This window comes from Nesoenas mayeri (assembly GCF_963082525.1).
Source record: "Nesoenas mayeri genome assembly, chromosome: 14".
Lineage (NCBI taxonomy): Eukaryota > Metazoa > Chordata > Aves > Columbiformes > Columbidae > Nesoenas > Nesoenas mayeri.
The window spans coordinates 18,788,349-18,813,268 of NC_137556.1; the positions used below are offsets into that span (position 1 = coordinate 18,788,349).

Below are 24,920 nucleotides of genomic sequence, written 5' to 3' on the forward strand. Positions count from 1 at the left end.
GCTTTCCTTTTTATCTAAGCCGATATTGCCACCTTGTGTCGGTATGAGGAAAGTTCACTTTTCCTGCGCTTTGCTTAAATTTGTTGATTTTTGTGACCAAAATAGCACTCGGGCAAGTAATATTTCTCGTTTAAAATTCCTCCGTATTTGATATCCTCTTTCCAATTAGATTTGTGGCAAAAGGCTCGGTCTCCCCATCATCTTGGAAGCCGCTGTGTTTGGGCAGCTTTACAAAGGTGAGGGATTGTGGCTGAATTTGGTCTCCAGAAGAGAAAAATCCGCCCTTTAAGTTCATCACAGACTGATTGTTCCTCTCTGTGTGTGGCTGGAGAGCACAGTGAAACAGTCACACAGGAGGCGCTGGAAAAAATCAGGGGGTTGGTACAAAATACATGTTGAAATAATATGAAAGTGCTCTAAGAACAATCGCGAGAAACGCAGCTCTCTTAACAAGCTCGGGATAAGAAAACAATTAAGTGCTCAAAACCAAACACATAAATCTAAGTTAACAATGCTTCTGTGCTCCAGCACTGCAGAGCAGTAAAAGCAAAGCGCCTTGATGAAATGTAAAGCGATCCAGCCACTTTTGCCCAGTAAAAGTCATATATAGATTGCAAAACGTACGGTGCTGATAAATAGAATCATAAATCACGCTAGCGGTTGCTGAGTACGAGAGCGAGCCTTGCTCCATTTCCCCGGCTTTATTTCAACACCGGGATTTTGTGCTTCTGAGACCACATGGGTTTTCTCTCAATTTCCTTTGTTGTCCCTCGGTCAAGGCGCTGAACTGGCGGCGAGGTGAATCGTTTTGACCTTCATTGATTGCCTTTGGCTGCAGGAGCCGCGCGGCGCTGACCATCGCGGCCCTGCTAACGCGGCTGCTGCGCTGAGACGCTGCGCTCCAGCGCCTGTGCACGTTCACAACACCCCTAGGTTGGTTTTCTTTTCCAGTATGTGCACGAAGCCCGGTGGATCTGGGGAAAAGTGCCACCCCTCCAGCTGTCTCCAGGGTTGTGGGGCCTCAGAATTGCTGCCAACAGTTTTCCATCCTTTTCTGCTGCATTTTTTATTATAGCACAACCAGGCCTGCAAGTCTTGGGTTCAGCGCCAAGACAAATGTAGTAGAGGTTTACTGCAGACACAGTTTTTCATAAGCCAGTCAGCGTGTATTTATTGTCTATATAGCACATGCTTTATGTGGCTGACAGTAGGGCATGTATTCCTAATTTTTTGCTGATTTCAGAAATACCTGGTACAGAAGCAGAGACAGCAAACATGTTTTTTAGTAGAGAGCTCTTGCAGTGAGAACTGGAGCCTATAGCCCCCTAAGGGCAGCCAGACATGGGGACCCATCGCTCGCTCCCACACAAACACCAGGGAAGATCACTGGGTACAACACAAATCCTGGTCATCCGTTGTTCAGGTAAAACTTATTCATATAGAACCAGTCAATATGTTGAATACTCTGAGAAGTATTTCTATATAGCATGTAAGAAATGCATATTCAGAGATGAGTGACAAATGGCAGAAGGGCTCACAGGGAAGCGAGCGGGGTCAGGGGCACTTAAAAATTAGGAAAGCCATGAAAACCCTGAGCGCTGTAATTCATTTATACCAACTGGAGCACCTATTTGACATAAACCATCAGTAACTAACCTGGGATGTGCCAGTGTTTTACCAAAAGCCACATGTTTGTTTAATTTCTAAGTAGATGGCACTGCAGCATCTACAACAGGGTAACTGTAATGTAACGTCACTGAAGGCCATTGAACTATTTTATTTTTTAAACTGAAAATGGAAGTTTTAGCCTAAAAAAAGTGTTGGAGGGAAGGAAGCCTTGTTAAGAATCTGTCCTCGCAGCAGAGGGTACAGTGGAGTGTGTGTGAGTAGCAGGAGGCTGCCCTGTGCTGCATTCCTGTCTCTTTAGTGTCCCACAGACAGGAATTCACTGTGACTTTCCAATCCTGCTGTACGCCACAACCTTAGGAGATAAAACCCAAAAAGACCATGTTTAAATAAAAATAAGTTTAATAAATAGAGGTCACAGAAGAAAAATATTTTAAGCAGTGAGAGGGGATTACCAATTAACAAATTATGTGTGTAATTGCTGTTAAACCTTGCCCCCAACCACCTTTGATGTTTCAAGCTGCCACATCCAGATCCTGACAAGTATTGCCATTTATACTGTGGAAGTTCCCATCTTCTCAATTTCTTTCAAATGGGCACCAACAGCTGATTCCTTTTCTTCTGGCAACTACTGCCCCAGCGAGCCCCCACCTGCGGCAAAACGTCCAAACCACTGCCTGTAATTAAAAAACACAGTTAGCAGGAGCATCTCTAAAGACCCCAAATTCAACCGTTAATGCTGACCAGCTAAATTACATGACCTTCGTTTTTATATAACTCGATATTAAGCAAAATATCTGCAACAGATTTATTTATGTATTTAGACTGTGCGCTGTCTGCATCCAATCCAGGACTGACTCCACGCAGGAGTCGCTCCACTCTCCAGCATGCAGAGCGCTGCCGAAACCCGGCCCGGCCGGCACTAGAACAGCCCCGGCGGCGCCAGGAGCGACTCGGCAGCGCGTTTCTCTCCCAGCGGCATAACACCGACCCCAGCACTGAGCAGCAACGGGCAGCTGACTACCGCTGGGCCAAACACCACTCAAACCTGTGTTTTTAAAGGACAGGAGGAAGCAGAGACCCAAAAGCACGTCCCCCTGGCGATGCGGGGCTTAGAAGAGAGCACAGCAGTTTTTAAAATTATTTTCTTCTGTTTGTTTTTCTCTCAGGTAATTATAATTTTACCAGCTGTATGTTGCATTATTACGCAACAGCAGCGTTCCCCTCTTCTGCTTGGGCCAACAGGGAGATTTCAAGTTGCTCAAGCAATGTGTGGTGTGCTGTAATTTCTATGGTTATTTCTGATTATTAAATGTGTTCATGTGTAACTGTTTGGAGCATGAGGAGGGTCAGAGAGAAGCATCAAAAAAGCTGGAGCCTGCATTAGAGTACCTGAAGGTTTTATCCCTTTTTAGTTAATATGTAATTGCAGTTATTGAGTGAAAACTATTGAGTTTCCACTAGTGTTACTGTACCTGGTGAAACTATTGAGTTGCCATAGAGTGGAAAGAAGCCACGTGCCATTTCTGAAAGCCTTTTACTTCCCTGCTGCTCTCAAAACCAGTTTCACATTTGGTAGATTATTACAAACATTTGCTTTTGTTAATTAAAACCATATCTGGCATTTAAAAATGCAAGATTTAAATCTATTTGACTTAGTTTATATAGACCTTTTAAAACAGGGCTGTATAAATGTAATTTTAAAACAGGGCTGTATAAATAGTCCTAAAATTCCCTTTGGCTCTTTGAAGGCAACCGCGAGGCTGATGTGGCCCCCAGTGATGAGCCTGACACCCCTGGGTTACACACAACGGCAGAACAAACCGGTTTTGCGCTGGTGTGTGCTGAGTCCTCAGCCACGCCGCTCGAGCTGTCCCTGCGCCTCGGGTGCGGGTGCGGGCTCACAGCGCCGCGGGCACGGGCCGCACTGCTGCCACACGATGAGGAGCGTTCATCGATGAGGAACGTTCATTGATGAGGAACGTTCATTGATGAGGAATGTTCATTGATGAGGAACGCTGGTGAGGAGCCGAACCTGCGGGTGCATCGCCCAGAGAGCCCCTGGCACCCAGAGCCGGGTCACACACCGCAGCCTCCGCCAGCTGGAAACCCTACAGAGAGCACGACAGAAACATCGCATATTCCGTTAATTAAATCTGTATTAATAAAGCTAAACGGCTGGGATCAGCCTTGCAGAAGGGAAAAGAAAAAATCAAACTGAATAACAGGCTGAGAAATTACTTCTAAACGGCAGAGCCTGAACAAATTACTCTGCGGTCCCAAGGCCTCACAGGTTATCAGCCAGCGTGGCCGAATTGCATTCCGGCAATTAATAGCAATTAAAAAGGCGAGGGGGGGCTATTGCACATGGCGCTTTCCATTTCCGGAGCCCCGCGGAGGGGTGAGGCAGCCCGGGCCGCCACCCCGGTGTTCGCTCACCCCATGGCGGCCGGGCAGGCGGTCCCGGTGCCTCCCGCTCACCCCATGGCGGCCGGGCAGGCGGTCCCGGTGCCTCCCGCTCACCCCATGGCGGCCGGGCAGGCGGTCCCGGTGCCTCCCGCTCACCCCATGGCGGCCGGGCTGGCGGTCCCGGTGCCTCCCGCTCACCCCATGGCGGCCGGGCCGGGGGTCCCGGTGCCTCCCGCTCACCCCATGGCGGCCGGGCTGGCGGTCCCGGTGCCTCCCGCTCACCCCATGGCGGCCGGGCTGGCGGTCCCGGTGCTTCCCGCTCACCCCATGGCGGCCGGGCTGGCGGTCCCGGTGCTTCCCGCTCACCCCATGGCGGCCGGGCTGGTAGATCCCAGCGTCTCCTCCTCACCCCATGGCAGCCGAACCCGGGACATTCCCGGCGCCTCCCGCTCACCTCATGGCGGCCGGAGCGGAGGTCCCAGCACCTGCCCCGCTCCCCCCGGCAGCCGGCGCACAGAGAGCGCGGTCCCGCCGCCCCGCTGAGGTGATTCCGCAGGCGCCGCCTCGGCCGCTCCCCGCGGGGCGGGCCGGGTCCCGGGACGGCCTTTCCCGGGCAGGCTGGGTAAAAGTAAACCCAGTCAATGGGGGAAAGTCAGCGACAGCGGCGCGGCTGCTCCTCCCTGTGTTCGGGAGCCGAAAAAGTGCTGATGGACATTGACAACCAGGGACAGGACAAGGGGCAATGGTACAAACTGGAACACAGGAGGTTCCACTTAAACATGAGAAGAAACTTGTTGGGGTGAGGGTGGCAGAGCCTGGCCCAGGCTGCCCAGGGGGCTGTGGAGTCTCCTTCTGTGCAGACATTCCAACCCGCCTGGACACCTTCCTGTGTAACCTCATCTGGGTGTTCCTGCTCCATGGGGGGATTGCACTGGGTGAGCTTTCCAGGGCCCTTCAACCCCTCACATTCTGTCATTCTGTGCAATATGAGCTTGTGTCTCATTGTGTGGTGCTCGTAGGGACAAACAGCGTGTTGGCATCGCCAGTCCCCAGCTCCGACAGACAATTTAGGTTATAAAAGTGAACCCTCTCGGCATAATGTAGCAAGTTTGGGTATAACCTAACAGAAACCTAACAGAGAAACAACAGCTCTGTAGAGACGGGACGTGAGGCGAAGCGGGATGTCCTTGGTTTGCAAGCTGGGAAAGCAGAATGTTCTGCTAAATGAAGAAAGAGCTACGTGACTTTTGCTGAGTAACAGTGCAAAATGACAATGTGCATACTCAGGAAATTAGGTCAAGAAGCTGACACGGGGGGCACCGGTCTGTGAAGACACCAGAGACCCCAATGAAGACTCTGGAATACCAATACTGCTGGCAAAGGGCGGCATTATGGAAATAATTTATGTTTAATGCATTAACTAAGAGGTAGAAACAAATGAATATGCAGTAGGTATATGTAATAAACATCAAGAAGCACAAATCACACACACACTTGGTCAGAGGAGCAATCCTCCGAGTGTCCAGTGTGCTGTAATAAAAGAGCTGCTTTTAACACTTTCAAAACAGCATTAAGGAGTCTTTTTGCCGACTTTTCGGTATCGGTCTCATTGTGCAGTGCTTGTAGAGACAAACACAGTGTGTTGCCGTAGCCAGTGCCTGGCTGTGGCAGACAATTTGGGTTATGAAAGTGCCCAGCTAATGCCCCGAAGCTGCTTTGCTGTTGGGGTGGAGGTTACAGCCCTGGTACCGGCGGCAGTAACGGCTGAGGGGGACGCGACTGGCTCACACAGCACATTTGTAGATATTTTCTTGCAGTTATTTACTGAATTTCCCTCCCCTCCCCACAGCACAGCTCTTGCTTTTGCTCCGGGGACTGTCGCTGTTGTCCCAAAACCAGGGTTCTGTTACCCAGTGTGCAAAAAAAGAGCCAAATTGTAGCACTCAGAGAGCAGATATTGTTTATTACAGAGTTGTGCCAGCCTGGATGCTGGAATAAAGCCAGCGTACCAGCAAGAAAAGTAGCAGCCATTATAGACAAAATCTTATCACTAAGGGCAATCCTAAAGAGCCGATCGGTTACACATTTGCATATTGCATTACATAATCCTTTCAGTGTATGATGAGCAACATTCAGCTAAAGAACATTTCACCCACCAGTCTTACGTTTTAAAGCCAGACTCACCTAATTGTGCGGGCTTCAAAATGTCTAAAGCTGCAAGGGCAGTAGTGTCTGTAGTTCATGATTAGGTGTTTTGCAAGTCGCACTTACCTTTCCCAGGCTGACCTAAAACTGGAAGGATTTACATATCTTTAGGTCAGCAACTGCAGACAGGATTCATTCTTTTCAGTGGAAAGGACAGCATCCCTGATGCCCAGGTGCTGCTGAGCCGTGGTCGGTGGGTACAGGAGGATGCGCCGAGGCTGCAGAAGAGCAGGTGACTGGGGCAGGGACCCACCCCCGGGCGGTTCGGGAGCTGAGTGTGACACTAACGCATCGCTCTGGCTGTGGCAGGAGCTCCAGCCGTCGGTCTGTCCCATCCCAGCCGTGTATCACACTTGTTTTTGCAGCATTACAGCTCTGTGCTGCTGCAGGTCCCTGGAGCGGATGAGCTGTGCCAGCAGAGAGCAGTTCACGTCCTGATTAATCCTGCTAATTTATGGGAGCAAAATCTCTCGCCTGTGATCCCTCCTTTATTCTGTAACTGAGCATTTACTCGACAGGGGTTAAACTTGGAGCTTGTCGAGTTCCTTTGAGCACAAACCACGGGGCTGTGCGGGATGCGGGGAGTTCAAGCCAGGCTGTGTCTAGACCAGAGGAGCTCGTCTGACGCTGGCTGGCCTTTCGCTTTGTGCGAATTTACGTCTCTAATCTGGCATGAAACAAAGTCCCTCAGTCCCTCCGGTCCCCAGCACTGCACTTGCAGGAGGAAAGGAGGATGTGTTTGACTTCCACCAAGCTAAGATGAACTTCCTGTATAACCTTTTTAAAATCCCATTTCTGTATTAGTGTAATACTTTTTGAAGTTGCAATAGTGATGCTTATTACTATGTTTACTGAGTCTTTCTTGCAATACTAAATTTTTAAGCTGGTTAGAAGTTTGCTCTTGCTTGCCTTCCTCATGCTGCTAATTCTCTTAGTTTTTTTTCTGCTATAAGAAACCAGATCAAAGATGCAAGTTTAATAAAGGGGGTGATGGAGGCAGCTGAGGGAGCTGGGGGGTTCAGCTGGAGAACAGGAGCTGAGGGGAGACCTTCTGATCTCTGAACTGCCTGAAAGGAGCTTGGAGTCAGGGGGGTCGGGCTCTGCTCCCCAGGAACAAGCGCCAGGAGCAGAGGAAACGGCCTCAAGTTGCACCAGGGGAGGTTGAGGTTGGACCTGGGAACAATTTCTTGCCCAAAGGGCTGTGGGGCATTGGAACAGGCTGCCCAGGACAGTGCTGGAGTCACCATCCCTGGAGGGCTGGACAGACGGACATGAGGTTCTCAGGACATGGGACAGTGCCAGGGGTGGGTTATGGTTGGACTCGATGATCCTGAGGATCCAAGCAGAATGATCCTGGAATTCTATGAACAACAGGCCAAGCAGAGATCTCGGTATCAAAGAACAACGTGATGTTTTCTGACATCAGCTGCTGTTGTCCCAAAGGTGGGATCGTTACCCTGCAGACACCAATTCACACATAGGGTCAAGGATTTGCTTTATTTACAGTTCTGCACAGAAAAGGGTGCTGGGTGGTTTTTCTCAAAGCTGGCACACCAGAAGGGCTGGGTTACGTATTTATACATTTCAACTTTTAACCACTCGTAACATCGTGTACATATTTATGCCTACCCAAAGCCTATTGCTCCAAACCTTTGTCGCCTTGATTTAAAAGGTACAGCAAACATAAATTCTTCTACATGTGCTCAGTGAGTAGGGGTCTTCTCCTGGATGTCAAGACATCTGCTGGAGGCTGGGGAAGGTGTAGCTGCATCTCCCAGCGACAGATTGGGTTTCTCCACTGGTTCTCCATGTGTGCATCTCAGCACCGAGGTTGGTGTGGATGCTTGTCGATCTTGCTGAGCTTTCCAGCTTCAATTCAGGAAGAAAAGTACCTACACTGCTTGGATGTGGCGCTTAGAACCAGATGTCCTTCCATGCTGAGAAGCAAAATTAGCCCTCAGCACCCAAGGAGGGACACAAGTCGGGTTCTTCGGTGCGGAAGAAATTGCTTTTGTAGCCAGATAATTGAACTGGAGAGAAAAATGTTATTAGAATGGACCATTTTCACTCTCTCAAAGCAAGAATAGGGATTTTACTATTAGAGGCACATTTTCTCTTAGCCCCCGACTTGCTAAACTGGGGTGCTTCTGGGCTTTCTGCCCACCTGAACCAGAGCCACACGTTCCGTGTGACACCAGAGGGGACCCTGCAACGCCCGCGTCCCAGCTGCCATCACAAGATGGCATTACAGACTTAGAAGCTGAGCCAGCTCCGCTGCTGCCTGGCACCTCTCCCGGAGCTGGGGCATCCGACCCCACAGACGCGGTGGACTCAGCTGTGTGCCGAGCTCCGCCAGCTCTCAGCCCCAACACTCGCTTTCGATCACGTCCCCCGAACGCCGGGGCTGTTTGAGCACGCGGAATGAAGCGCCGCGGCCGTCACCGCTGCGGCCCCCGAGCCGCCTCACTGCGCTGATTCAAGCCCCTTGCAGTTTTGACAGTTAATGGCACGCAGGGCGCTTTAATCTTGACCTGCAGCACCTCCGGCTCTTCCAGGGCCTCCTCTGCGCCCGGGGAGCCACTGCTAATCAGAGCGAGCGCTGAAGTGGTTTAAGATGTGGCTAAAGGGAGCTAAGGGCAAAGCAGGGCTGAAACACACCCGGCTCGTTTTGTAGCAAAGTGCTGTCAAATGTAGAACTGTCTTTTGTTTGCCCGAGAGTGATATGGGAGAGTGATGAGTCTTTCAACAAATCACAGCTATAAAATAATATCAAGAAGAGAAAAGTCACTCTCCTTCACTATGGTTAAAAAAAAAAAAATGAAGTTTATTTTGAGTTAGGTGCATAAAGCCCCAGTGGGGTGCGTTATCTCCTCTGTGCCCCCCATAGTCACAGCTCCACTCGGCCCCTCTGGTGAGGAAACTCCAGCCCCACATGCTGCCCCATCACCTCAAGAGAGGACACCAGCCTTGACCTGGATAGGACTGTTCTCTTTTCCTCCAGCCCTCCTTGCCACCCCCAGAGCAACTGCTCTGCCCAGACCACCACCACTGGTGGGTAGCCCTGCTTGCTGAGGTTATATAGAGCTCAGATCAGCCCCAGGGGACCAACAGCCCTTAATGGCCCTGACCAGCCTCACCTGACAGCCCCACAGCCATAGGTCAGGAGCCCCATTTAAGCTCAGACCTGAAGCTTTGTGTCCTCTATAAACAATACTGCAGGAGTGCCCAGCTCCTGACTGGACTCTTGGACATACAGACAAGTGATCATCCCCATGTGCTGGGGAGGCCCAATCTCAAATCCTGGGGTCAGTTTTGGGCCCCTCACACCAAGAAAGGCCTTGAGGTGCTGGAGCAAGTTGAGAGAAGGGAACGGAGCTGGTGAGGGGCTGGAGCACAAGTGTGATGGAGCGGCTGAGGGACCTGGGGGTTCAGCTGAGAACAGGAGCTGAGGGGAGACCTTCTGATCTCTGAACTGCCTGAAAGGAGCTTGGAGCCAGGGGGGTCGGGCTCTGCTCCCCAGGAACAAGCGCCAGGAGCAGAGGAAACGGCCTCAGGTTGCGCCAGGGGAGGTTGAGGTTGGATGTGGGAACAATTTCTTCCCCAAAGGGCTGTGGGGCATTGGAACAGGCTGCCCAGGGCAGTGCTGGAGTCACCATCCCTGGAGGGTTGGACAGACGGACATGAGGTTCTTGGGACACAGTTTAGATGTTGCCTTGGCAGAGTTAATGATTGGAATCAATGGCCTTGAATGTCTTTTCCAACCAAAATGATTATATGATTTTATGTTGTAGCTGTGTCGCTGTCTCTCTTTTCTAGATGGGCTTTGGATCCATGTTGTAGCTGTGCCTCCAGCCCTGTCCTTGGCTCATCTCCTCTTGCTCCTGGGTGGGCTCTGGACCTGGAGCTGCTGGTGGACCTGGTAAACAGCCCCTAGTTGTGCCCAGAGCTGGTGGGACTGTGCTTGCTGGTGAGGATGACAGCTCTGCTGGGGTCATTGTGGCTTCCCCTGGGGAGCAGCAGACCCTTCATGGTCCTTGCTGGGCCCATCACCTTCTTGCAAGAAAGTACAAAACCTGTTAGTCTTTAGGCTGAGCCTCCTCCCCATGGAGCTGCTGGGGGGCTGGAGGGAGGAGGTGGTTTTGCCGTGGTGCTCAGTGGCTGTGTCAGGAGGAGAAGACGTATGGCTGGCTTCACGTGGGGTTGCTGCTGGTTGCTCCAGGCTTCACCCACCAGTCCCTTCCTGCAAGAAGCATCTGAAACAAGAGAGGTTCTCCTGTCCCTCTGCTCTGCCCTGGGGAGACCACACCTGGAATCTTGTGTCCAGCTGTGGCCCCTCAGTTCCAGCAGGACAGGGAACTGCTGCAGAGAGTCCAGCGCAGCCACCAAGATGCTGCAGGGAGTGGAGCATCTCCCGTGTGAGGAAAGGCTGAGGGAGCTGGGGCTCTGGAGCTGGACAAGAGGACACTGAGGGGGGACTCATTCCTGGGGATCAATATGGAAAGGGGCAGTGTCAGGAGGATGGAGCCAGGCTCTTCTGGTGACAACCAGGGACAGGACAAGGGGCAATGGGGGCAAACTGGAACACAGGAGATTCCACTGAAAGAGGAGAAGAAACTTGTTGGGGGTGAGGGTGTCAGAGCCTGGCCCAGGCTGCCCAGGGGGTTGTGGAGTCTCCTTCTGTGCAGACATTCCAACCCGCCTGGACACCTTCCTGTGTAACCTCATCTGGGTGTTCCTGCTCCATGGGGGGATTGCACTGGGTGAGCTTTCCAGGGCCCTTCCAACCCCTCACATTCCAATAATACTGTGAGACCTGACTGCAGCTCCTTCCCTGGCAGGGCCCTGCAGCGTCCCACCAGGGCTTCCTGCTTGTCTGTCCTGATCCATGGGTGGCTCTGCTGTCCCCTGGGGTGACAGCTCTGCCTGGTGCTGGGACAAGATGTGCTGCTGAGCTGTCCCAGGGGCTGGATGTGTCCCCTCAAGCAGTGTTATGAAATGCTGGTCTGGCTGTTCACTGCAGAGTGTTCTCCCTTGGCCCAGAGCAAAGAGCAATCAAAAAATATAGACACCAAATCAGGCTTTTCTTCCAGGCCTGCCTGGGTTTCATCTCCCTGCCTTTTGCCGTTTAAAATGTCCTTGGGCAGCCCAAGGAGCCTGTGTGGTTCCCTGTGTTTTCCCCTGAAAGTGCTGCAGAGGGATATCTTTTCCCTTTGGTGCCTGGCCGAGCCCTGGAGCTCCGCTCCCTTCCCTCCCATCCCGCCCAGCTCCTGGCCACGGCCCTTCCCTGGTGGCCCCTTCCAGCTCCTATTCAACCCCCGTTTTTCTCTCCCACCCAGGAGACATGGCAAACTGCAATCTCTGTTACTCAGCGCCTTTCACCACACAGATCCTGAGCCACGTCCTCAGCCTGATAATTGGGATCTACTAATCCTGTGGTGGGGGATCCTCCGGGACACCGGCCACCCCTGCGATCTGCAGTGTTGAGCTGTAGGGTCACAGAATCATTTCAGTTGGAAGAGACCTTCAGGATCATGGAGTCCAGCCATAACCCACCCCTGGCACTGCCCCATGTCCTGAGAACCTCATGTCCGTCTGTCCAACCCTCCAGGGATGGTGACTCCAGCACTGCCCTGGGCAGCCTGTTCCAATGCCCCACAGCCCTTTGGGGAGAAATTGTTCCCAGATCCAACCTCAGCCTCCCCTGGCACAACTTGAGGCCATTTCTGCTTGTTCCTTGGGAGAAGAGATCAACCCCCTCTGTGCTCCAACCTCCTTTCAGGTAGTTGTAGACAGCACTAAGTTCTCCCCTCAGCCTCCTTTTACAAGTAGCAAAGTAGCCACCTTAACCCCAAGCATGGGCATCGCACCTTGCTCCTCTCTCCCAGACCCTTATTTTAGGAATTTACATACTCAGGGAGACAAACCAAAGCAGATCGTGGTCCTTTCGGTGCTCCACCAGGTCCCTTTTCAGCGGGGAAGCAGTGGGACGAGTGACCAGGGGTCACAACGCAGAGGTGGCTTGTGCGGCACTGACTTGAGCACACGAGTGGGCTGTTCAGGGTCTCTGGTTACTCTCAGTCATACTTCGCTAATTAACATAATAACTGTGTGAGGTCTTGTAAAGCTGGACCGGAGCCCCTGGGGGCTTTAGCGGGTGGTGTGAGCACAGCCCCCGTGTCCTGGGCTCGGTCGGTGGCTGCAGGGGGGTGGACACACCGAGGAAAGCACCAGCCCAGCAGTGTAGAGCACGGCTGGCTAGAAACAGCCAATTCCATTTTAAAAAGTCATTTTTAATTAGGACAGAAACCCCCAGATAGGGTTTTTTAAAGAGAAAGCCTAAAAATATCATTTTTTGCTTTGATTTGAAAACTATTTTTGCTCTTCAGACTGTAAGATAAAACACAACAAAAATATATCCCTTCCCATCCTGAAAATGCTGAAATGGGCAGTTTCAAAATTTTCAACATTTACCCCCTTTTGTAAAATCCCAAATTTAGCTGAAATCTCTCTTTTTATTTTTTTTAATTGAAACTCTTGATTAGGTTTTTTTTTTTCCCCACAGCTTTAATTGGAATGAACAATGACAGCTGATTCTTAGCAGGGTGGTGAACAGCTGGACTGATTCCCCCCGCAGCTCCCTCTGCTCTGGGGCTCCCAGCCCAGCTCCAGCACCCGCAGTTTAGCCCTCTGCAACATTTTAGCCTTGCCTAGTCGCTGGAATTTATTTTGCTTGCTTTGTTCCCCTCTGAGGATTAGGTTTTACCAGTGCAGCATCTCTAACAGTCAGGGAACTTCACAGTGAGTTGAGATCACATCGATTTCTCAACGAAGAAGCCGCATACTAATTTCTCCTCTTTTCCTCCCGTGAGAAAAGCAGGTAAGAACTTCAGGAAGGCGGCTGGGCTTGTAGATGTTATAGAATAGATATTATTCTACACTGCTTTAGTGTCTTCACAGCACTGGACTAAGTCAAGCTCAACAGAGTCTTTCTGCACGGATCCCACTGAGCCTGTAGCGACAGTGGGAATCTCGTTCATCGTTCTTGCACATCACTAATTAGGTGACGAGGTGTTTGGCTGTTAATTGAATTATATGTATTCCTTTTCCAGGTGAAGTAAATGCAGCCCATCCTCCCAGGTAAAGGCTGGTAATTATTGTATTTTAGCTGGTAAAACAACGCATCCTGACTCCGAGTCCCTTGTTGTCTCTGTTTGCTATCGATACCGCAGGATCATGGAGCACCCGGCGTGGGAGGAGGGTCAGATAGATAGAAAGAATCAATTTATTTGCAATTCATTAGTCACACAATTACAATTCATTATTCCTTAAGGTCCTCAAATAGTCCATGCTTGACTAGCAAATATAGGTACAATATCGACCGAAGTAAATAATGCCTGATTCGATAGCCGGTGAGCAACTTCTTCCTGTTGGGAACTGGAGAGTCCCAGTTCATTTAGCAACTCATAACTGCCCTGATGCCACCTAATGGGAATCCCATAAATTTAATAATGGTGGCATTTGTCAGTTCTTGAACTTGGCCTTCAAGGCATTGATATTTCTGCAATTTCTGTGCTGCTTTGCCTGCTGGAGATGTTGGTTTGCTCTGTGATGTCCATCCGAGGGCCTCATCTCCTCTCACAAACACGAGGTCCAGTTTATATAGGTCATTTTGCTCATCTTTCAGCAGCTTTTTGGTTCTGGGTTCATGCACCAACCATTCACAGAGCTGGGTTTGTCTCTTAATCCCCATGTCTTGTACCACAGGGCGGTATCTGATGACATGTGAGCAAGTCTCATCCTCTGTCTGATGATGCTGACACATTTTAATTGGAGTCCCCTTTCTGCCCCTTGCCAAAAATTCTCCTGTGGTGTAGGCATTAGCTCTCAGATGTAATGCTGTGATGAGCTTTCTGTGGGGAACACCACACTTGTTACAGATTTTTATCCTTCTCAAAGCTGGAAATCTCACAGCCCTGAGGTAACACCTTGGTCCGATTCACAAATTCTTGGTTTTGCCAGTTACGACTTCTTGGAACTTATCACCCAGTTTATCACCCAGTTTCCCCAAACGCTTCTCCCGACCGAGTCGTGGGCAGACCCGGGCGCTGCCCGCGCGGCTGATCGACACACAGGAGAGGGCTGGAAATGCTGCTCTGTTTCCATACTTATCTTCGCAGTTCAGATGGATGAGGAATCTGATGGAAAGCTGAGGAAATGCAACAGTGCTGGCAAGCGGCAGCGCAGCCGCGGGACTGGCAGCCTCGAGGGTTTGCAGCGGTGACAGGGTTCTCAGCTGCTGCTCCGTAACATCTGCATTTCCCACGTAAGGAATGTTTAACGAAGAACGGTTGTTCTTACATAACCGAGGAGCTGGCGCCTGAGCCCAACGGGGGGAAGGACTGAGAGACATCGGACTGTGGATCCTTAATGTAAAACACAGTCTCTTCCCGGAATATATACTGACACCTGTATTTACAAATTAATTTAGGGGGAAGTGTAGCCAAAGGGCCAGGAATCCATATCTTAAATAGATTGATAAGGGGAAGGGCATTGTATGCGTCGGGTGGTGTGTAAACCCTGCAGTACCAACCAATGGGGAACATGAGAGGGAAACTGCAGCTGGGATTTTGGGGGGATATAAGCGGGGACTTTTTGCCCTATTAGGTGTGCTGACATTTAGGTACAACACCTGGTGTTGCAATATTGTTATTAAAAAACTTGCTTTGCTGAGAGATCCCACCTGAGCCTATTATGTTTGCAAAATAATTGTTTCCTGCACCCAGCTGTGCTGCCGGCATGGACAGGGCAGAGGGTCCTTGTTCTTCCCTGTGCTCCCTGCTGCAGATGTGCCCGGCTGTTTTCCCAAACACCGCAGCCTGGTCATTACGGGTGTACCGAGTTGAGACTCCAAAAAATCCCTGTGTTTGGTCTCTTTGGTGTTTCACGGGGCTGTTTTCTCCCTGGGTGCTGGTAGGCACAGTGAGCAGTAGCAGAAGCTGGGTGCTGCCGAGCAATGAGTATCTCCAGGTAAGGGGCATGGGGCTCGCTCGCACTGCAGTGTGAAGGAGTCGCGAAGCCTTTGCTGACAACTTCAGAGCATCCAGCGCCGGGTGTTGTGATGGATGGTGATTTAAAGCCCATTTTTGCAGGGAGTAACAGCTCATAACCGTCCCCTCTCCTTCAAGTGTGCGACATCGCTGAGATTTACTGTCTCCTTGTTTCCGCCTTATGTGTTTTATTAATTGTCCCTGTGCCTGTGGAACGGTGCGTGCTGCGGTGTGTGAGTGCCTGGAAAAGCTCCCGCTGAGGTCACTAGAGGTGACTGATTCTGGAAAGGATCCCTGGGACGCTGCTGCCCACGGGTCACAGCCGAGCTGCTGGCATCAAAAACTCCGTGTTCCCTTCACGCCTGTTATGTACCCACCAGGTCTCTCTGCTCTTGTTATGGGCTCCCTTCCCTTCCCTTCCCTTCCCTTCCCTTCCCTTCCCTTCCCTTCCCTTCCCTTCCCTTCCCTTCCCTTCCCTTCCCTTCCCTTCCCTTCCCTTCCCTTCCCTTCCCTTCCCTTCCCTTCCCTTCCCTTCCCTTCCCTTCCCTTCCCTTCCCTTCCCTTCCCTTCCCTTCCCTTCCCTTCTTCATCTTCTTTCTCTCTTCTTCTAAATAATTTGTGCATGCCTTCATAGGAAAGCACGTTTAAATTGATCACCGTTGCCACATTATCTAATTTAATCCAAACCTGATATCAAACAGGAGCAGGGGAAGCCCAGTGGGCAGCCTATGTGCGGCAAACCACGTGGCTGTGATGAACGGTGTTGTTAATAACCCGTAATGAAATGCTGGCGTCATGTGGCATTGCCGGGCTCTGGCAGTGAGGCAGATCCACCCTCGCTGCCCCGGCTGGAGCTGCCGGGATCCCAGGAGAGTCGAGCTGTGTGGTGGGGGTATTGGAGAGATGGAGAAGAGCCTTGGGAGATGGAGAAGAACCTGCTGGGATTCTGAACCTCGCGCCTCACCCCAGCCCCGTGGGCAGAGCATCCCATGAGCGGGAATGGCCCCTCGGCTCGTCACATCCCATTTACTGCTCCGGAGCCTCTAACAATTGACGATAAAAGCCCTCGGATTAGTAAATTTTAATTCTTCTTGATGGTGAATGCACTAGTATTTGGGCTGGTGGTGATGAGAGGCTGCAGGCGGGACCCATCTGATCCTTGTGGCAATTTGGAGAGGCTGATGCTGATGTGACAAAGCTGGTCCTGCGAAAGCCCCTGTGTCCCAGCACAAAAAATGGGTGAGAAGAAGCATTTTTCAAAGCAAGTGGGGCAACCCTTTGGGGATGAACACACTCCATTTGTGGCAGCTGCAGACACCCCATGAGCTCTGGACCTGTCAATAGGGCAGGTGGTGGTTCTTTAGCACCTTTTGTCCTCCAGTGTCCCTGTCCTCACCTGCACACCCCGGTCAGTGTGACTGTCACATCCCCTCACGGTCACCTCGCCCTTGGAGTGGTCTGGGAGCAGCGGGACTGTGATCGGAGCCTCCCCTGGCACCAGGGATGGGCTGAGGAGACTTCCCAGGACGAGCCCTCACCTGCTCCTTGGGGACGGATTTCTGCTGGATTTATCCGTGAGTGAGCCCGTGTGCCGCCGGGCAAGCGATTATTTCTGTGGGGTCCCCCGAGTGACAGAGGCCTCTTCATATGAGTGAATGCGGGCTGGGGATCATCATCCTGGTGTGCTGGTGCGGTGAGAATATCCCAACTGGGACATCCAACCTGTGGGTTATTAAATGTTGCCAGAGTGCTGACTGATTTTGAATAAACTCTATTTGTATTTTTTTTCTGCTGAACAGTTCTGGTCAGAACAAAGTCTGTGTTGAGCTCATCGCCTGCCCAAACTGATTTCTGGGGTGCCCCCGGGACAGCATCTCAAGCCTGGGGTTCACTTATCTCCTCTCTGGATGAACACACACCACAAAACTCACCTGCTCTGAACTCAGCCTGGGTCATGACTCACTCGTTGGTTGTGAAGACACGTTTCATCGTCTCCATATGGAAAGCGGCTGCCGGCAGCTCCATGGCCGGGGCCGGCTGGGCAGGGATGCGGCACGGCGCTGGAGCTGCAGCTTGTTAACCTATTGCACATGCTGGAGCCTGGATTTCATAGAACCTTTTGGAGCTACAGCACGACACAAAAGGTTGAGAGGAAGGAAAGACAGCAGGGGAAAATCCTGGTAGGACTGTCTTCCCAGGGACTGGCCGGACACAAACCCATCTATTTTGGGGCACACGTGGAGGGCAAAACCCAGCGCTGCCGCCTGGAAACTCACCCTGAGGAGCACCTGACAGCCTGTGGGGTTTGCTTGGTCTCTGGGAGAACAACACCTCGCAGGTGACGTGGCCCTGGTGTCCTGCCAGGGGAAAAGGGCAATCAGACCCTCCTGGTGAATGGGGAGAGCCCAGTGTGGGGGAACGGGAAGGTGCTGGTGCCTGCGGGTGTCTGTGCCTCAGTCTGCGTGGAACAGCATCTCACAGAATCGCAGCATGTCAGGGACTGGAAGGGCCCTGGAAAGCTCATGCAGTGCAATCCCCCCATGGAGCAGGAACACCCAGATGAGGTTACACAGGAAGGTGTCCAGGCGGGTTGGAATGTCTGCACAGAAGGAGACTCCACAACCCCCTGGGCAGCCTGGGCCAGGCTCTGCCACCCTCACCCCAAACAAGTTTCTCCTCATCTTTCAGTGGAACCTCCTGTGTTCCAGTTTGCACCCATTGCCCCTTGTCCTGTCCCTGGTTGTCACCAGCAGAGCCTGGCTCCATCCTCCTGACACTGCCCCTTTCCATTTTGATCCCCAGGAATGAGTCCCCCCTCAGTGTCCTCTTGTCCAGCTCCAGAGCCCCAGCTCCCTCAGCCTTTCCTCACACGGGAGATGCTCCACTCCCTGCAGCATCTTGGTGGCTGCGCTGGACTCTCTGCAGCAGTTCCCTGTCCTGCTGGAGCTGAGGGGCCACAACTGGACACAAGATTCCAGGTGTGGTCTCCCCAGGGCAGAGCAGAGGGGCAGGAGAACCTCTCTCTCCACCTGCCTTTCCTCTGGGCTGTCCTCCAAACCAAACTTCTTGCAGCTATTTTAGCGTGAAAAAAACAGCAAAAATTAGCAGTTAAGTGGGAAGGGGCAGCACCGTGAGGCTTCACAGCGATGGCACCTTCGTATTTGATTTTGCTTTTGGACTTAAACTCAATGTCCCATCATGTGCATGGGGATATTTGGCACCAGCCGGGTAATTCCCTTTCTGACCAAATCTGGGACACGTTGCCGTGGCTGAGCTGCTGGAAAAGCCATGCAGGCCTGAGGAGGGGAGACAGCTCACAAACTAACCCACATGCCTTTTCCTGAGGAAAATCTGAATTTCTGATGGCCTAAGAGTCACCCTGCGGCCCTCAGCTCCATCCCTACAGCGACTGCAGCATCTCTGCTCCAGCCCTGAATCCCACCCTGCACTCAAAGCCAAGCCACTTGGAGCAAAGCTTGCCCTTAAGATAAGGTATTTAAGCACAAGGAATAAATAAACCTCATTAAGTGCAAATTCACCTGTTGCTGCTGCTGTCCGGGGATCAGCAGCTCCGTGTTTGTTAGCGCTCTGGGCTACGAATGGTGCCCAGAGGGGGCTGGAAACAAAGACAAGTGGAGTCTGATGGATTCACGCTGCCTCCCACCAAAGCAGCCTGTGATCCATCAATTACCTATCTGCTCAGGCCTTTTCTCCTTCCTTTTACAGTCTAAATAGCACATTTTATAGTCGCTGCTAAGTGATGTGATCAACATCAATTACCTACTAAAAGAGAATCAAGTCTTGATTTAAAATTAAGTGCTGCATTTTGCCATGTTCTTTATATGTAGCCAACAGAATAATTGCAGTGACATAAAAACTAATTACACAACTCCACAATTAGGCGTCCCTCCTAGTGCTGTGATTGTCTTTAAGTACATTGATGAAGAATTACTCCTAGCCCTACATTACTCTCACACCCATCTTCTCCAATACCTTTGAAAAGCAAACTCCACCCCATCAGATCAAACAGAAGCACTCAAAATGCAAAATCTTCATGTGGAGCGTGTTTTTTATTCTCTTTGATGTGTGAGCGGTGTCAGACGGCGGGATTAGGCTTGTGTTGCTTTGGGATGGAGCAAGCGCTCAGCAGGGCTTCGCAAGCCGCCTGGGGCTGTCACGGGCTCTGAGGTGGGGAGAAGCTCCGCTGCCCTGGCCTGTGTTTGGTTCTTGGGGTGCAAGCCCTGGGGGTGCAGCCCTGCCCCGCTGCCAGCCTGGGGTTTGGCTGCTGGAGGGGTTTCTTGCTCTTTCTGCTGTGCCTGAGAGACAAGGCTCACCGTGCCCTCGGAGAGACGGCGGAGCATCCCCTTAGTGCCGTTTCACCGGGCAGAAACAAAGGAAGGACTGCGTCTGCAGGGAGCCATTGAAGGGGGAATGTTGCTTTTACAACTGGGGACCTGACCCCAGTGGGGAAGGACTGAGAGACATCTGACTGTGAATCTTGAATGCGGAACAAAGTCTCTTTGAACTAAGCCCCAAATGCAAAATGATTACTGTATTTGAAAAGTTAAGCTAGGGAGAAAGGTAGCAAGAGAGCCAGGAATCCATATTTTAGATAAATCGATAAGGGGAGGGAGGAGTTAGAATTAGAAGAATGAGATGGGTAAACTGAGGCAGGCATCGGGTGGTCTGTAAACCCTGCAGTACCAGCTAGTGGGGAGCAGGTGAGGGAATTTGCGGCCGAGATTCGGGGAGGATGTAGTCAAGGGCTTTTTGCCCTGTTTTGTGTGCTTACCATTAGGTAGAACACCCTTTTTGCAAAATTGTTAGTAAAATATGCTTTGCTGACAGATCCTGCCTGAGCCTGTTACGTTGGCTCCTGATGGTTCCCTGCAGATCCAGCTCACCTGCCCCGCTGCAGGAACCTCGGCAGGTTTGGGCAGAGCTGGGTGGCTGAGCCCGAGCTGAGCTGGGGGCAATGGCAGCGCTGCCATGTGTCCAGGACCAGGAGCTCTGTCCTGCCAGACATCACGTAGCTGCCCAAAAAATCACGGTGTTAAACACCAATAAATCTGTGGGGCGCTCGTGACTGGCTTTGCTTCTGGGTCTTGGTACTGAGGTGCTTATGCTGAACCTGAAAAGACTGAAAACACTCTGTTTACTGGAAAATAAAGCTGGGATTTGCTTACAGTCTATCATCTCCTGTCTCCAGGATCTTTGCGGGTGCTGGCTCGGTGCATGGGTGAGGGGACGCCAGCCCTGGGGTCAGGGCGGGCACACGGCATCCCACCAGTCACCTCACACCGTGCCGTCAGCTCTTCCTTGCTGTCACCGAGCATCCTTCACCGTGGGTTTAATTTTGGGGCTGGTGGGGGTTATTTTGGCCGCTGCCCGGCGCACAGTGCAGACCTGGCGGGGAGGAGGGCTGCTGAGCCCATGGCTGTGGCTTGCTGTCATTTCTGCAGTGCCACCACTCGGTCACCGGCCAGGGCAAGGGTGAGAAATGCTTTGGCAGGTGGTTTTAATCAGCATGGCGCTGCAAGCTAACGAGGCAGAGGGGACTTCGTACCTGTGCCCTGTGCTCTCATTTTCTCACCTCTCCCTCAGCACGGTCCGGGGACACTGGGTGACAGAGCTGTGAATTAACACCCGTGTGTTTACCTGAAACTTCACTACCTCCCCCAAAACGTGTGAAAAACAAGGGGGTGCTGAAGCAGCCCGTGGCAGGGAAGGGTTGTGAGGCCAACAGCATCTCATGAACCTTGCGAATATGAATATTGGAACAATTTCTTCCCCAAAGGGCTGTGGGGCATTGGAACAGGCTGCCCAGGGCAGTGCTGGAGTCACCATCCCTGGAGGGTTGGACAGACGGACATGAGGTTCTCAGGACACGGGGCAGCGTCAGGGGTGGGTTATGGTTGGACTCAATGATCCTGAGGGGCTTTTCCAACCAAAATGATTCTGTGATTCTATGACCCCCGTGGTTCCTCAATAGCCCCAGTGATGACACACAAAGAGCGAAGGTCCTGGTGCTTGGAGTCCGTGGCATGAGGCCACCCCGAAAGAAAGCAGATGTTGTTTGGGAAAGCTGCTGATCTTTTTCCCTAAAACCAACATTGGAAGGCAAAACCAGCAGTCGGTCAGCGGCTTCCGCAGGGTGACTGGATTTGCGCTGCCTCGGCGGGGCTGGTGTGGGTGGGAACAGCAGGGTGTGCAGTTCAGCTAAAGGGCCTTGGACAGGTTGTACAGAAGCATGAGTGTTAAGGAGCGATAGCCCAGGCCAGTGAGAACGGTATCTCGGGCCAGAAAACCGCCCCCGTATGTATGATGTGTGAATGTTGGGCTTGGGCGTGTGAATGAGTGGGTTGAACACCACCCACAAGATATGCATGGGAATGTGACTGCAACAGTCACAACATGAGTGTGGTGCGTTTGGTGTAGGAAAAAATTATTTTGAAAATATAATAGGCCCAGGCAAGATCTCTCAGCAAAGCATATTTTAATAACGATTTTGCAAGACTGGGTGTTCTACCTAAAGGCCGGCACATATAACAGGGCAAAAAGCCCCTGCTTATACCCCCCCAAAATCCCGGCCGCAATTTCCCTCCTGTTCCCCGTTGGCTGGTACTGCAGGGTTTACAGAACACCCGATACATACAATGCCCTTCCCCTTATCAATATGGATTCCTGGTACTTTGGCTACACTTCCCCCTAAATTAACTTGTAAATACAGGTATATACAGGTGTCAGTATATATTCCAGGAAGAGACTGTTTTACATTAAGGATCCACAGTCCGATGTCTCTCTTCCTTCCCCCTGCTGGGCTCAGGCACCAGCTCCTCAGTGATGTAAAAACAACCGTTCTTTGTTAAACGTTCCTTACATCTGGGATAACATTTTTTGAAAAAAACACCCTAACCTCTTGGTTCAGGCCCATATCTGTAAACTTTTAAATTGAGAGCTGTTCATAAGAGTGAGCTCAGCCTGGCTCAGCTCTCGCTGCTGAAAAGAACCCTGTGCCTGTGCGTCCGTGTGAACTGTTCCGCAGTGTCCACTGTGCAAGACGGGCTGTTTGTATGGCCATGAGCCAGCACTGGGCCCTTGTGGCCAGGAAGCCAATGGTACCTGGGGTGGGTTAGAAGGGGGTGGTCAGTAGGTCAGAGAGGTTCTCCTGCCCCTCTGCTCTGCCCTGGGGAGACCACACCTGGAATCTTGTGTCCAGCTGTGGCCCCTCAGTTCCAGCAGGACAGGGAACTGCTGGAGAGAGTCCAGCGCAGCCACCAAGATGCTGCAGGGAGTGGAGCATCTCCCGTGTGAGGAAAGGCTGAGGGAGCTGGGGCTCTGGAGCTGGACAAGAGGACACTGAGGGGGGACTCATTGCTGGGGATCAATATGGAAAGGGGCAGTGTCAGGAGGATGGAGCCAGGCTCTGCTGGTGACAACCAGGGACAGGACAAGGGGCAATGGGTGCAAACTGGAACACAGGAGGCTCCACTTAAATCTGAGAAGCAACTTGTTGGGGTGAGGGTGGCAGAGCCTGGCCCAGGCTGCCCAGGGGGGTTGTGGAGTCTCCTTCTGTGCAGACATTCCAACCTGCCTGGACACCTTCCTGTGTAACCTCATCTGGGTGTTCCTGCTCCATGGGGGGATTGCACTGAGTGAGCTTTCCAGGCCCTCCAGCCCCTCACATTGTGACTGTGCCATGTGCGCACAGCGGGGGCGGCTCTGGGTCACCCCCCCATTCCCGGCGGCCCGCCCGGGACAGGATGTGCCGCGCTGGGCCGGGCGGGGCGGAGCTGCCCACCGGGCCGCGGGGCGGGGAGAGCGCGGGGCGGAGCCGCGTGTGCGCGGTGCGGAGCGGTGAGTGGGGACGCGCCAGGGCCGCCGGAGTTGGGCCCGGTCGGGGCTGGGGCCGCGGGGCTGCGTGTCCTGCGGGGGCCCTCGGGGAGGCGACCCCTCGTGAGGCCTCGGCGGGCCCGGCCGGGCCTGTCCCGGCTGTGAGGGCGCTGGGCCCGCGGCTGCTCCTGGGGCGGGATAGCGGCGGTTGTGCGGCTCCGGAGGCCCGGGCTGCCTCGGCACGGCAGCTGTTGCGTGCTGGAAGTGACCGAAAGTGAAGGCCCTGAGGTGGCACCTGCCTGCAGAGCGTGGGGCGGGGAGCCGACAGGAGCCCCTGCACTGGAGGGTTTAGACACAAACTCAACAACCTCAGGTTCCAGTGTAAGGTGGGAACGACCTGTTAGAGAGCAGCGTAGGGGAAAGGGACCTGGGGGTCCTGGGGACAGCAGGGTGACCATGAGCCAGCACTGGGCCCTTGTGGCCAGGAAGCCAATGGTACCTGGGGTGGGTTAGAAGGGGGTGGTCAGTGGGTCAGAGAGGTTCTCCTGCCCCTCTGCTCTGCCCTGGGGAGACCACACCTGGAATCTTGTGTCCAGCTGTGGCCCCTCAGTTCCAGCAGGACAGGGAACTGCTGGAGAGAGTCCAGCGCAGCCACCAAGATGCTGCAGGGAGTGGAGCATCTCCCGTGTGAGGAAAGGCTGAGGGAGCTGGGGCTCTGGAGCTGGACAAGAGGACACTGAGGGGGGACTCCTTCCTGGGGATCAATATGGAAAGGGGGAGTGTCAGGAGGATGGAGCCAGGCTCTGCTAGTGACAACCAGTGACAGGACAAGGGGCAATGGGTGCAAACTGGAACACAGGAGGTTCCACTTAAACATGAGAAGCAACTTGTTGGGGTGAGGGTGGCAGAGCCTGGCCCAGGCTGCCCAGGGGGTTGTGGAGTCTCCTTCTGTGCAGACATTCCAACCCGCCTGGACACCTTCCTGTGTAACCTCATCTGGGTGTTCCTGCTCCATGGGGGGATTGCACTGGGTGGGCTTTCCAGGGCCCTTCAACCCCTCACATTCTGGGATTCTGTGGAAAACAAGAACAGTTTGGATTCAGCCTTGAGCAGGAGGTGGGTTGGGGAGCTCAGTCCCCACTTGCACCTGGGGGTGGTGCAGTAGACATGTCCTGATGCTGCTGGTGTAGCTCTGGGCCATTAAAATGGATTTTTTCTTCAGGGTAGGCACTCAGTAACGTGAGGCCTGAATTTTAAAACTCTTTGATCGTTTTGGTACAAACTTGCATGCGGCTCTCCTGCCAGCGAACTAGTGAAATTACATGTTTCACAAAACCAGAGGTGAAAACTGAGCAAGGGGCATTCTGCACATAAACACTGTTTGGAATATTGACTCAAAATGTTTAACTTCAGTGGTTGACTAGCACTTGCGTTAGAAGTAATCTTTGACAAATAATCAACGCCACCCGCCTCTCAAGATGGCTGGGGTTTACACTTACGAGTTCTGTAGCTGTGTTTTCTTAGGGGCACATTATTTATTTAACAGTGTTTTGCTGATAGAACTAACCTAGTACGCATACGGCTTAGAGGCGGAAAGTCTGCCTTTGCCGACGTGTTTAATTTGCTCACCAAAGGGGTTTAATCCGTACCGGTGCTGCTGTTGGTTTCTGTTTGCGGGAGGAGGCTCCTCCAGCCCCGATAGGAAACATTCCAAGTGCAGATAAGTCCCTGCAGCGTTAGAAGCTGATGACACCGTGTCGTTTACTGACCGCGCTGCCGCAGCGTTTCTGCTCTGTGATC

General features: G+C 52.4%; 1 protein-coding gene and 1 long non-coding RNA gene across 3 annotated transcripts in view; one reads left to right on the plus strand and one right to left on the minus strand.

The window, feature by feature from the left end:
• Nucleotides 1–2,078: 2,078 nt before the first annotated feature.
• Nucleotides 2,079–4,539, minus strand: LOC308046009. The gene is made up of 3 exons (XR_013922844.1): nucleotides 4,490–4,539; nucleotides 3,451–3,737; nucleotides 2,079–2,303 (listed from the first exon to the last, which is right to left on the minus strand). It is a non-coding gene; the product is annotated as an uncharacterized lncRNA (long non-coding RNA).
• Nucleotides 4,540–23,101: 18,562 nt separating this feature from the next.
• The window catches only part of SIL1 (SIL1 nucleotide exchange factor), a 103,936-nt gene continuing 102,117 nt past the window's right edge, over nucleotides 23,102–24,920 (plus strand). The window contains exon 1 of one of the 2 annotated variants that reach the window (XM_080353154.1): nucleotides 23,102–23,144. The gene's annotated coding sequence lies outside the window, so the exon portion shown is untranslated. Of the gene's footprint in view, nucleotides 23,145–23,471; nucleotides 23,507–24,920 lie in introns of those variants that run through there. The other variant, XM_080353155.1, reaches the window with a different exon arrangement.